Source organism: Nicotiana tabacum, chromosome 4 (genome assembly GCF_000715075.1).
Source record: "Nicotiana tabacum cultivar K326 chromosome 4, ASM71507v2, whole genome shotgun sequence".
NCBI lineage: Eukaryota > Viridiplantae > Streptophyta > Magnoliopsida > Solanales > Solanaceae > Nicotiana > Nicotiana tabacum.
The window spans coordinates 109,167,694-109,173,077 of record NC_134083.1 but is presented as its reverse complement, the minus strand read 5'-3'; positions in this window follow the sequence as shown (position 1 = coordinate 109,173,077).

Below are 5,384 nucleotides of genomic sequence, written 5' to 3'. Positions count from 1 at the left end.
ACGTTCGTCCTCGAACATGCTAAGAACTGCTCCGGAATTGTCTTAAATCACCGTTTAACACCCCGTGCACCTACCCGTGCTACCACAACTTAGTTGAGCACATTAGCTCGAGCCAATCTGAAGATCTTCCCCTTTATTTAGTCAAGTAAGCCTTAGAGTCAAATTCCAACATCCGAAATTCTCCACCAGGCCTGTTTCCAATATCCGAACACCGTATCAATCACTACATACTGCACCTAACACGATTGTATACCCTTACTAAATTCTTACCATGCACCAGCGTAACTCATTTGCCCAAGGCAATCTTTCCAAAGCACAACAACTAAAATTTCCACTGACCCGAAGCCCGTAATATACGTCATGACCAATTAAGCCTTGCTTTAACTCTCGCAATACTGCCACGACAGAGAAGATGGTAGAACTCATAACCACCTGCCGAATCACAATTTATAGAGTCTCTCCTCCCGACAAAAACCATTATCTCATTCTAGACTGAATAACAATATTTACTCTTTAATATGCCTTATATAAATCTGATCGCACTGATCCCAGGTCCAATAATCTCATTTCACCCAGTACAAGCTGCTCAGGCAATAAGCCACCTCAGATACTGTAAAAGCCTCATATGTTGCCATATTGTGCTAACAAGCTACAAACTCGAACGTGATGCATAAAGAAAACGAACTCTAGAATGAACTACTCAACCCACGTAACTAATTTAATAACTGAAAAGATGTTATGAATCTTCCTCAGAAATGAGACACAAAACACACAAGAATTGCTATGGGAAACTGTACTCAACGTCACACTGTTGTGGCGTGCAACCCGATCTACACATGATACCGTTGCGGCATGCAACCCAATCCAACCCTGATACCCGTGGCGGCGTGCCACCCGATCCAAACAATATATCCGTGGCGGCGTGCCACTCGATCCACAAATAATAATAAATAGGGAAATACCCATCAAGCCAGAAATGTTTATACCTACAAAATACCCGAATATCAACCACAAGCATGCGAAGTGCGTAATACAAATCCTGGGGAGACGGATAGCGCCATACGCTAAGAAACTCAAGCACAACTAAGGTGTAATAAATGACTTGCATCTTGAGAGCCATCCTGCTCTCACAACACCACAAGATACACAGGATCTCAATACAAGTGCGAATAATCAAACCGCCTCACAACCCACTTGGTACGATAGAGATTACACTAAATAGCTGACGACGGATATAACATCCCAGGACCGAAGACTCCTCCGCAAGGAACACTATGCTGAAATGAACACATCCGGCCCGATATAGAGTACACACTCACATTTAGATCCATTCACGGACCTCAAGCTGATTCTGATCATACTGTATTGAGCTAATAACCTTTCAAGGATCCACCCCCAAGAATAGCTGTCAAATTCGGAACAAACTTCCTTAATTCACAACCAATTGAATAGAGCGCCCTTCAGGCACAAATTCTCACATTAGCGATAGTACCACAATCTCCATACTTGGTTCTAATCTTTAATCAATCAAGTGACTACATGTCACACTTATACAATCCTCCCGTGGGATACGCTACCACGACCTTCCGCACCAGGTAACAAGTCTGCACATTAATACCACCGGTCATACTAATACCATAAAGCAAATCAAGGATCCGCAAATCAGTACACAAAGCCTCTTACACATGACACTGATCTCAAGTAATGCTGAAGACACTACCAACTTACTCTAAACATCTGAATTCTTTCCTGCTCATCCGAGCTCGTGATATTCTTGTCGACACCAAACTGCAACCTTGATCCTCAACTTCAAATTCCCAAGCCGCTCACTGCACCTAACATGCCAATACGTGAGAGTATAAGAATTTCATCATAACTCCTGAACCACTAGTAGGATACACACTTCATCATATAGGAACCTTTCACTTAACTCATTTCAGGAGAACCACACGTGACCGAATTCACATAACCGTAAAAATTACAATCCTCTAGTAGCGGTCTGAACCGCCATAACTCTTTTGAGATCCATCTACACATAACATGCCATAATACTCGAATGCCTCTAAATAAAATCAATTACAGTGGCCGTCAAGCCTCGCACATACCACCACAAATCACGTGCATAACTTAACATGCTGAAGGAATTGATCGTTGCCACCACCATGCCAATTCAACCATTGCTAACCGATCCGACTTCTCCTAATTTACTCTGGACTTGCCTTAGGAATAATAGTAGCTCCATTTCAAACATAACGAACCCAAATCCGAACTCATCCGGAGTGACCTCATTTCTCGAGACCACGTTGTCTCAAAACCCACGAACCATCTCATACCCTTCTTGTGCGCATATTCACATCTTCAACTGATATACCCATTATGATAATTTCTATATGAATTCGAAGTTATTTCCTCCCATTCCTCCCAATGCTGCACCACAGACCAATAATAATATAGAACACTCTAAGCCCCTTTCATAATCCACTGCAAAAGCTCGATACTTAACCATACCACAGACTCGAAATCCTTAGGCACCACACTTTTTTTTGAACCCACTAGGACCTCTGACTTGTACCCAAACATGATCAAAATACAAGGCTCTACTAGCACATGAACGCCCTCTCAAAGAAGCACCCGACTGAATCACCTTTCTTGTACATCACATCTACACGAAGCATAAATCCTGAGTCTTCCCAAAGCTTCAACATGAATTGATAAGGCCAATTATAGCACACATTCCTCAAATCCTTTGCTCAAATCACCACTGATGTTCTCTTTCCTTAGTCGTAATAACCCACCAATATGCCGATAACCAGAAACCTCACAAGTAGACAATCATGCAATCCAATCGTAGACGGTGGGGCTCTCCCACTTAGCTTGAAGCTACAATTGTATAACCCCGGAACCCACCAAAATTCCTTCTTCCTCATTAACACGATCTCGCACAATTGACCTGCCAAATTACTCGGAAAATTCCTGTTAAACATTTCATGAACCTTCTAAATCACTAGCCACATTCACATTTTTGGCCTTTTACTGGATAGCCAGTAAAATTCTTCGTAGAAGCTTCATCAACACCACACAACCACTAGCCTGCTCACAGGAGATAACCCACCTGTGGAAAGTCCATGCCGACACCTTCCAACGACGCTGCACTGAGTACAATTACTATGAAATCCTTAAACCATCCTAAGCCCGTGTTCATTCACCGGCTGTACAAGTCCGTTCACTCCTCATGGACACCAACTAAATGTGCGACAATACATTCCAATCCAAAGTCATGTTGTATCCTTCTTCATATCAAGCAACTCCTTTCCGTTGTATCCAACCTTTCTCCGTATAGCAGCCAATATTCCAAATTAAGTTCGTAGACTTAGTCACTGTCCACCATGAGTTCCAAATCACTCTAAATTTTCCTCAACGCGTGTTGCTATCCTACCATAGAACCCATATGCTACCCGGCCACTCTCCCACTTTGGTCAGACCCTCTCCTTTAAGTAACTACTCAACTTTTGTTTTCTTACACTTGGCCTTCTAGAACTTTAACCACTGCAAGACACCTCCCACATGTCCTTCCTCATCCTTCACTGCCCAGTTGTTGCCTTAAATAAAAATTCATCTCTGTAGCACCTGAACCAACAGATCGCCGCCAACTCTAAACCTCCTCGAAGATCATCTTCCTTGAGCCATCAACATTAGGATCACCGATTCGATTCTGAACCACAGCACACTGCGACCTCTATCAGCCGCTTCCCCGACACCATTCATAATACTCTGCACCAAAGGCGATTTTTAAGAAGGCCATAACACCGGCGAGCTTAAAACATTCAATCAAGGACAACGACACCACATCACGGATGAAGATTCCACCACGCTCAAAAATACCAAGTTGCATTACTCCATTAATCCAAACCTAACCATTCTTAGTCCGATTGCTTTTCCTCCACTGGAAATAAAACACTGAACCTCTGAATTATGCATTGGGAAAAACCTCCTTTCGAATCATTCACTGCCCCGACACGTAAACAAGTATCCTACTATTACATCAATACTGTGCTATAACAACTCATGAATCATCATAACAACCAGTGCCCAACTTCAAAACCATAGGAATTACTGATACTGAGCTGAAATGATAGGACATCCTTCCGCAAGGCAACGACCACAGCCCAAGAAATTACGCAGGGAGAAACATCCTGCACCACATCTGTAGTACTATTAAAATTCCTGGATTCCCAATTGATAACAAGTGCTTCACGTCGCATAAGATTGAGTAGGAAAGTAATAAAGGCACAAGCCTCAAAGGAATCAAATCACACGATGAGGAATCAAGAAGGGAAGTGCTCCTATCAGCCCTGTAGCCTCTCGAAGATAAGTACAGACGTCTCCGTACCGATCCACAAGACTCTACTAGACTCACTCATGACTCGTGAGACCTAAGTGAACCTAGTGCTCTGATTCCATGTTGTCACGATCCAAATTCCATTAGAGGTCATGATGGCGCCTAACACCGCTGTCAGGCCAGCCAACAATAATTGATTAACTTAATTACTCATTTTAGTATTTTTGAAATCATAATTTCCTTCAATTAAATAGTAAGAGATAGACTTTACAAAGTAAATGATGGTATTTTCACAACTACAATACTGAACAACCCATAATCACCCCCAAAACCCGGTGTCACAAGTACATGAGCATCAACTAGGAAATATATTAGAAATACAACATATGTCTGGAAGTACAATTAGACAGAAGAGGGTAGATAACTCTGATGGAGACTCTGTGTGCTGCGAATTCGCAACATGTAAGTCCCCGAAATAGTCACGCCTCTACGCCCACAAGTCTGCTAGACATATATGCACCTGCACAAAAATGTGCAGCAAGTGTAGTATGAGTACGTAAATCAACACGTACCCAGTAAGTATCTAGTCTAACCTCGAAGAAGTAGTGACGAGGGGTCGACTCCGACACTTACTATGGGCTAACAATAAATATGTCAAAATTTTAACTAACATGGATTACATGAAGATTACTGAAAACCCAATAGCAGGAAACAATAAATAATCCCTTCACTAATATTAAGTCCCAAATTTATTTTTCATCATTTAATAATTTATATCTTAAGCCAAAGAAGCAATATCAATTATAATAGGTTCCAAAGATTTATCATGCGCAAATTATACCGAGGTCGTACGGCCCGATCCAATATGATATTTAAACTGTGCACTACCAAAGGTCGAACGGCACGAACCATAGATGCATTTATCTATACCGAGGCATTCGGCCCGCTCCACAAATAGAAAATATTTTAAGGAAAACACAAATTCTCAGTAACAGTCAAGTGTTCCATTCACAACTTCAAGTAAGTGAAATTTAAGTCTTTTATC